The sequence below is a fragment of the Staurois parvus genome, unplaced genomic scaffold (genome assembly GCF_062004578.1).
Source record: "Staurois parvus isolate SC_StPar_1 unplaced genomic scaffold, SC_StPar_1.0 ptg000575l, whole genome shotgun sequence".
Lineage (NCBI taxonomy): Eukaryota > Metazoa > Chordata > Amphibia > Anura > Ranidae > Staurois > Staurois parvus.
Genome location: NW_028318371.1, coordinates 2,900,247 through 2,909,645, shown reverse-complemented (window position 1 = coordinate 2,909,645; position 9,399 = coordinate 2,900,247). Strand labels below are relative to the sequence as shown.

The 9,399-nt window shown below is 43.8% G+C and overlaps 1 pseudogene; it reads left to right on the top strand.

Moving 5' to 3' along the window:
• The first annotated feature begins 2,731 nt into the window (after positions 1–2,731).
• Positions 2,732–5,311, top strand: LOC149450336 (F-box-like/WD repeat-containing protein TBL1XR1 pseudogene; annotated as a pseudogene).
• The last annotated feature ends 4,088 nt before the right edge of the window (positions 5,312–9,399 follow it).

Genomic DNA, 9,399 nt, shown 5'->3' with positions numbered 1-9,399 from the left:
CTGGTTGGCGATGGCCTCGGGCTGGGGGGGCTGGAGGGGCCCCGGAACGATCCATTGGTCACCCCGTTGTCCCCGGACCGGTCCGCGCTCAGCACCGGGGAGACCTCCGACAACTTCCCCGCAACTGTGTACCAACCGTCCCGGAGCAGCACCTCCACCCCGCCTTCTACCGCCATCCCTCCATACTGAGCACACCGGGGAGGAGGGACCGACACCCCACCGGCACCCCGCCCGCCGGACACACAGGGGTTAATGAGGACAGCCGGGGATGGAGAGCCGGCGGAGCGGGGCTGAGCGGGGGAGACATCTAGTGTGGGAACATGGGTACTGCAGGCGTGCGCTGGAACTACAACTCACCACCCACAGCACACACCTGTCCTCGTATGGAGGGGGGAGGGGATTGTAGTCCTGACCAATCCATACACAACACAGGACACACGAAACTTCTTTTTTTTTTTTACACTAAAACTTTTTTATTTCTATTACTTTTAACACTAAAACTTTCGTTTTTACTTTTTTTTTTACCACAAAACCTTTTAATTTTTTAACATATTAACGTTTTATTTTAATTTTTTTAACAATAAAACCGTTTTTATTTTTTTTTCCACTAAAACTTTTTGTAATTTATTTTAATACTTCAAGTTTAAAAAAAAAAAACAACATTAAAACATTTTCTTTTTTTTCACACAAAAAAATTTTTTGTTTTTATTTAGTTTTTAACAATACAATTGTTTATTTTTAACCCCAACACTTAAAAAAAAATAATTTTAACACTACACGTTTTTTTTATTTTTTAACACTTTTTTTTTATTAACACAAAAATATTTTTTATTTTTGTTGTTCAAACAATTTTCTTGTCATTATAACATGGGGATGGAGACATTAGCAGGAGGCATTAGACATTATATTGACAACAAGATTCAGGGGTCAGTATGCAGAGTATCAATGTCTGTATATAGAGGGGGAGGGGAAGAGCCAAGAAAACAATGCAGCATATCTGATGGTGTCCAGTGAATACAAATATTAGTAAGAGGTAGTAACATATCAGAGAGAATTTGATCGGTGGGGTAATGACTCTGCAGAGCTACGTGGGGGGTTAGGGATGGACAGAGGAGGAGCGAGGAAGAGGGGGCGGGGACAGAGAAGGGGGCGGGGACAGAGAAGGGGGGCGGGGATGAAATATTTTTTATTTTTATATTTTAACAATAATAAATGTTTTTATTTTTTTAACACTAAAGCATTTTTTTTTATTTTTTAGCACATAAACTATTTTTTGTTTTATTTATTTTTTAACACTAAAACTGTTTTGTGTAAAACTAAAACATTTTTATCAGTAAAACCTTTTTTATTTTTTAAAACTTAACTTTTTTTTAATTCTTTAACTTCTTGCCGACCGCAGATAGCCAGATGACGGCTACACTGCGGCCGGCCAGTTCTGGGTGGGCGTCATATGATGTCCTCCCAGAACACGCTCGGCGCGCACCCAGCTATCTCCGTGATCGCTGTGTCCTACGGACACAGCTGATCACTTGATGTGGTAAAAGGCCAATCACAGCAACCTTTTACCACGTGATCAGCCGTGTCCAATGACAAGCTGATCACCGGGAAATTCAATTGCCGGTTCTCGGCTGCACTTTCCTCACGCTGTCAGATTGTGAGGAAAGTACTGCCGAGAACCGGCAGTTGTCAGAGCGGGGATCAGCACTGATCATCAGGGCACTGACGATCAGTGCCCTGATGATCAGTGCCCAGCAGTGCCACCCACAAGTTCTGCCCACCTGTGCCCAGCAGTGCACCCACCTGTGCCCATAAGTGCCACCTACCTGTGCCCAGCAGTGCCACCCACCTGTGCCCACCCACCTGTGCCCACCAGTGCCACCCACCTGTGCCCACCAGTGCCACCCACCAGTGCAGCCCAGCAGTGATGCCAGTCAGTGCCACCTATCAGTGCCATCTATCAGTACCCATCATCAGTGTCACCTATCAGTGCCACCTATCCGTGACACCTCATTAGTGCTGCCTATCAGTGCCCATCAGTGCTGCCTCATCAATGCACATCAGTGAAGGAGAAAAATTACCTGTTTGAAAAATTTTATAATAGAAATAAATAAACTTTTTTTTTTTTAATTTTTTGCAATTTTTTTGTTTATAGCGCAAAAAGTAAAGCACCCAGCGGTGATAAATACCACCAAAAGAAAGCTCTATTTGTGAGAAAAAAATGATAAAAATTTCATGTGGGTACAATGTTGCATGACCGCGCAATTGTCAATCAAATTGCGGCAGCGCTGAAAGCTGAAAATTGTCCTGGTACATAAGGGGGTAGAAGTGCTCTGTAGGCGAGGGGTTAAACACTAAACACTTTTTATTGTTGTGGAACTCTGAGGGGGGGGTCGCACTTTCCTGTCTCCCCCCCTCGTCTCTTACCGATCTTCCTCCACATAAGCGGCTTACCGGCTGCCGCTGCCCCGGGAGTGATGGACGTGTAACCAAGGAAGGTGAATCCGGGTGCACACGCGGTTCCTCCATCACGGCGCCAAGATTCCCTTGTTGTTTGCTCCAGTACTATACCGGCTTTTAGAGTGTGACTTTCGGACGAGAAGATGTGATTGGCTTGAAGAAAGAAAACTAATGCAGCCATCACATGGAAGGACTGCCATAACATCTGAAGTCAAAGGCTGCAAAGGTGTCTTTTCTCAGTTTGCTGGGAAGTCCTGGTTTAGGTGGCATAAAGATGAGTATAAGCCGTGATGAGGATACTTTGTGGTGTAGCGATACTTGCAGGAGTCGGGATTCTCCCATTCAGCATTCACTTTTGGTATAGAGAGCCATATCAGCCGGTCTAATATCAATGGTGCCCTGGTGCCACCTGCTGCTTTCATTTCCATCATTCACAAAGGATTGCAGTATGTGGAGGCAGAAGTGAGCATTGATGAGGATGGCACACTTTGTGACGGGAGGACGATGGAATCTCCCTGATTGATGCAGTTATACCTGATGTGGTACAGACAAGACAGCAGGCATACAGAGACAAGCTTGTGCAGCAACAGGCAGCCGCTGCAACGGCAAACAACCAGCAGCCATCTGCGAAGAATGGGGAAAATGCAGCAAACGGGGTTGAGAATGGAGGACAGGGACTGGCAAATAACCACACTGATAGGATGGAAGTTGATGGAGATGTAGAAATCCCATCCAGCAAAGCAGTAGTATTACGTGGTCAGGAATCAGAAGTGTTGGTTTGTGCCTGGAACCCAGTTAGTGATCTATTGGCATCAGGGTCAGGTGATTGGACGGCACGGATATGGAATCTCAGTGAAAACAGCACTAGTGCTTCAACACAGCTGGTCCTTAGACACTGTATACGAGGGGGGGGGGGACAAGATGGTCCTAGTAACAAGGATCCTTAGATTGGAATAGTGAAGGAACACTTCTAGCAACTGGATCCTATGATGGCTTTGCCAAAATCTGGACAGAAGATGGAAACCTTGCAAGCACCTTGGGGCAACACAAAGGACCTATATTTGCCTTGAAATGGGACAAGAAAGGAAATATTATTTAAAGTGCAGGCGTAGACAAGACGACCATAATCTGGGACGCACACACAGGGGAGGCAAAACAACAGTTTCCTTTTCACACGGCACCAGCGTTAGATGTGGACTGGCAAAGTAACAACACGTTTGCATCATGCAGTACAGATATGTGCATTCATGTCTGCAAATTGGGACAAGACAGGCCAATAAACACATTCCAGGGACACACAAATGAAGTGACCGCAATAAAGTGGGAGCCCACTGGTAACCTTCTTGCATCCTGTTCTGATGACATTATTATTATTATACAGTATTTATATAGCGCCAACAGTTTGCTCAGCGCTGTACATTACAATGGGAGACAATACATGGGACAGTACAGTAACAATACAATAAAATACACGAGGGGTTTAAGGGCCCTTGTCAGGAATCCCAGAGATCACCACAGCGCACGAATCTGCACAGTTGTAGGATCCCAACAAGACATACAGGCAGGTGGGCACTAGGACCCAGGCGCGCCTGTCACCAATGATGGCCGGACAGGCACTAGGACCCAGGCGCACCTGTTGGCGCTGGGCGGGCTATTTAAACAAGCTCATGCAATGCTCACATTGCCATATGGTATTCATTCCCTGTTCCCTGCTCGTCTGTACCTGTGTGAGATACCTTGTTGCCGACCCTGCTTGATCCTGACCTCTGCTGACCGTCTCCTGCTCTGATCCCTGGCTCGTCTAACTATTCTTTTGCTTACTCCCGATTACCTGACCTCCTGTTGCTGAAACCTGGCTTGTGACCCGACTACTCTCTGTCTGCTGCTCTGTACCATTCTGCCTCTGCTGTTACCGACCCGGCCTGCCTGACTACGCTACACATACTCTGTCATCCATCCATCCTGCATGGATCCGCTCACCACTGCCCAGGTCTGCCAGCCTCTTCACATCAGGCTCTCTTCCGATACATACCTCCGGTGGTTCACTCTACCACAGTCGGGTGTACTCAGGAGTCCCGACCTGGTCTCAGTCTGCTCCAAGTCCATCCCCACCATCAGGGTCCTTGGTGAATAAGCAGACTGGGGCTTAGACCCCGCACCCTGGGGAATCCCATTCTGTGGGTTGCTAGAGATACCGCCGGGTGGATCGTGACAGAACCATACGGCCATGACTGAGCCTGGAAGAGGACCATCCCCGCTGGACGATATATGCCAACATCTGGCGGCGCTCATCCAAGCGGTTAAAATGCTACAGGAGGGTTACACACATCTGGAAGGTCGTATTCAGACGCTAGCCTCGCCGGCATCCACATCTCAGAAACCGGTTACTCCATCTTCGACCAGGAACCCCTCGGAACCTCTTGTCGGAGCAATGGTCTCAATGCCTCCACCGGAACCCCGTGTACCGATGCCAGAACGATTCAATGGGGATCGAGGAAAATTCAGGGCATTCCGCAATGCATGCCAACTATACTTTGAGCTGCAGCCGCGGACATTTTCTGCAGAATCTGTGAAGGTGGGGTTTATTATATCCCTACTGCAAGATGAACCCCAGGGCTGGGCCCACCGACTACTCGAGATCCGCCATCCACATCTGGATTCGGTAACAACGTTTTTTAAAGCAATGGCGGTGTTATATGACGACCCGAAGCGGGCAGCATCGGCTGAAACAGCCCTGCATACACTCAGACAAGGTCGCCGAGCAGCGGAAGAGTACGCCTCGGAGTTCAGACGTTGGATGGGGGACACCCATTGGAATGATGCAGCCCTGCATGGGCTTATCCGAGTCACTTAAAGACAAACTAGCCAGAGTGGGCATACCCGATACCTTAGAAGACCTCATAACTCTGGCCGTCCAGATCGACTGCAGATTGCGGGAACGCTAGGTCCAGCCAGGGTCAGAGACCAACATGGGTACTACCTAGCATTCCGTTCCAGTCTACCTCTCCTGTTGGGAATCGGAACCCAGAAGCCACCGAGATGCCCGAACCCGTGCAATTGGGATTGACGCGACCGTCATTAATGGTTGAAGAACGCCAGAGACGTCGGGCAAACAATCTCTGTACTGCGGGGGAGCAGGTCATGTGGTACGCTCCTGCCCTGCCAAACTGAGTAAGTGTGCCTCTGTTTTTTCTGCTGTATCTCCCACCTGTCTTAATAAGTCAAATTACTTAGCCATGCCTATCTCCTTCCAGCTTCCTGGAAGGACCGTGTCAGCGACAGCAATCATTGACTCAGGAGCTTGTAGCTGCTTTATAGACCTAGACTTTGCATTTTATATTTGTTGGCACATTTCATGTGTGCCCGCCATTAGAAGTGGGTGGATGCAGGGAGGTTTATAATGGTGGGCATACCACCACACACTTTTCCTTGCAGAGATATTTCAATTATAAAGTTGTTTTATTGAGTTTATGTTTTATTGTTAACCATTGTTGATTTCTTTGCAGGAATGTCAAACTGCAGCACTGACCTGTTTATTCTGACAGCAACAGGGTCTTGCTTTCAGAATAGACATAAGTAGGTGTGTGCAGTGCTGACGAATGAAAATTTTCATCCGCAGTTAAAAAAAAAGAGAATATATACCAAAGCATGGGGGCCTGGGGAGGCCAGTGGGTGGATGGCCCCTATGCTTCGGCATATATATTTTATATTTGTTGGCACATTTCATGTGTGCCCACCATTAGAAGTGGGTGGATGCAGGGAGGTTTCTAATGGTGGGCATACCACACACTTTTTCTGGCAGAGATTTCTTCTCTTTTTTTTCATTCAGCCCACAGGCTGCATAAAGAAAAAAGAACATAGCATATATATCCAACAAGGACCAGCGACGTACTGGTACATCACTGGACTTTGAATGGTTATACCAGGGTGATGCCTGCAGGCATCATCCTGGTATCATTTTTTTCAGCCGGCAATGGGCTTTCATGTAAAAGCATTCCTAGTGGTTAATTAGCTGCAGGATTGCCTTTACAAGCAGTGGGAGAAAATGAACCCCCCTCCCCCTCCCTGAGATAGCATTAAAAGTGATTAAAAAAAAAAATTAAAGGGACAGTGTAAAAATAATTAAATAAATCAGAAAAAAAGAAAAAAAAAAAAAAAGGACCCTCGCCCATCCGCGCACACCTGCAGTCGTGAGCGTTAACCCTGTGCCAGTATGGAAACAGCGATTGCACCATGCATGTGAGGTATCGCCACGAACGTCAGATCAAGGGCAGTAATTATAGCTCTAGACCTCCTCTGTAAATCTAAAATGGTAGCTTGTAAAGGCTTTTAAAGCGTTGCCTATAGATATTAAAAATGTATGCAGTTTGTCGCCATTGCACAGGGCATGTGTAATTTTAAAGCATGTCATGTTTGGTATCTATTTACTCAGCATAGCATCATCTTTTATATCATAGCAAATAATTGGCCAATATATTGTGTTTTTGTGCATTAAAATTAAAAAAAGTGTATATTTTTCAAAAAAATTGCATTTGAAAAATCGCTGTGTAAGTAATATGTGAGATAAAAAATTGCACCACCCACCATTTTATTTACTAGGGTGTCTGCTCTAAAAAAATATATAATGTTTGGGGGTTCACTTTAATTTCCTAGCAAAAATACTGATTTTTTTAATGTGAACAAAAAGTGTCAGAAAAGGCTTGGTCTTCAGGTGGTTAGAAGAGTGAGTGATGTGTGGCATAAACTTCTAATGCTGGGCATAAAATGCCCCCACCCCTCAAAATGACCCCTTTTTGGAAAGTAGACACCCCAAACTATTTGCTGAGAGGAATGTTGAATCAATAGAAGAATTTATTTTTTTACCACAAGTTTTTGGATAATGACCAAAAAAAAAAAAAATTACACAAAATTGTCATTGAAATAATTTATTGCTCACACAAGCCATATGTATATGTGGAATTACTCCCCAAAATACATTCTGCTACTTCTCCCGAGTATGGGGGTACCACATATGAGAGACTTTTTGGCAGTCTAGCCAAGTACACGACCCGAAAATCCAATAAGCACCTTCAGGCTTTTAAAGGGCTTTATTTCCTCATTACACTTCCTGACTACCTATCACAGTTTCGGAGGCCCTGGAATGCCAGAATAGCACCAAACCCCCCCAAATGACCCCTTTTTGGAAAGCAGACACCCAAAGGAATTTGATAAGAAGCATGGTAAGTATTTTGAAGATCTCATTTGTTGCCACAAGTTTTGGGAAATTGAAGAAAGAAAATAAAAACATATTTTTCTTTTCTTTTTTATATTTAAAAACCTTGTGAGAAAAAATGAGATCTGCAAAATACTTACCATGCCTCTTTTTAAATTCCTTGGAGTGTCTACTTTCCAAAAAGGGGTCATTTGGGGGGGTTTGGTGCTATTCTAGCATTTCAGGGCCTCCGAAACTGTGATAGGTAGTGGGGAAGTGAAATTAAGAAGTTACGCACCTTCAGGCTTTCAAAGTGGTCATTGGATTTCAGGCTCCTGTATGTGGCTAGGCTCCCAAAAAGTGTCACACGTGTGGTATCCTCATACTGGGTAGAAGTAGCAGAATGTATTTTGGGGTGTAATTCCACATATACCCATGGCTTGTGCAAGAAATAAATCATTTAAATGACAATTTTGTGTAAAAAAAAAAAAACAAAAAAAAAATGTTTTTGTCATTTTCCAGAAACTTGTGGAAAAAAAATAAATCTTCAATGGACACAATATGTCTCTCAGCAGATAGCTTAGGGTGTCTGCTTTCCGAAAAGGGGTCATTTGGGGGTGTTTGTTCTATCCTGGTATTTTACCACCTCAAGAGATGTGATGGACGGTCAGAAAGTAAAAGCTGTGTAAATTTCAAATTATCTATACCATAGTTTGTAGACGCTATAACTTTCACACAAAGCAATCAATATACACTTATTGGGATTTTTTTTTAACAAAAACATGGAGCAGAATACATTTTGGCTTAAATTTATGACTAACTTTCAGTTTACGATATATTTTTTATAGCTGAAAGTAGAAAATATTGGTTTATTTTCAAAATGTTCGTGTTTTTTTTATAGCGCAAAAAATAAAAAGCGCACAGGTGATCAAATACCACCAAAAGAAAGCTCTATTTGTGTGAAAAAAAGGACGTAAATTTCGTTTGGGTACAGCATTGCATGACCGCGCAATTATAATTTGAATTAGTGCAGCGCTGTATAGCAAAAAAAGGCATAAATTACAGTATCTATACCATAGTTTGTAGACGCTATAACGTTCACACAAAGCAATCAATATACACTTATTGGGATTTTTTTACCAAAAACATGTAGCAGAATACATTTTGGCTTAAATTTATGACTAACTTTGAGTTTACGATATATTTTTTATAGCTGAAAGTAGAAAATATTGTTTTTTTTCAACATTTTCGTGGTTTTTTTGTTTATAGCGCAAAAAATAAAAAGCGCACAGGTGATAAAATACCACCAAAAGAAAGCTCTATTTGTGTGAAAAAAAGGACGTAAATTTCGTTTGGGTACAGCATTGCATGACCGCGCAATTATCATTTGAATTAGTGCAGCGCCAAACAGCAAAAAAAGGCCTGGTCATTAAGGGGGGTAAATCCTCAGGAGCTCAAGTGGTTAACCACTTCCAGTCCGGACTCTTTTACCCGCACTGGGACCATGAAAGGCTTTCCAAATAGATAAAATGAGAGAAAATGAATGTTAAAAAAAAAAAAACAAAGCCCAAAAAAAAAAAAATTTGGTAACATCCATTTATCTCATGTCCAGTACTGCATAGTCATGCTGAAAGACGCACTTGGCAGAGGTAAGCCTCGAACCTACGACCATGCACTCTTTAGACGGGCACTCTAACCACTGTGCTATGGAGGTTACCAGGTATATACTCTGTCAAACTGACCCTTGTTTT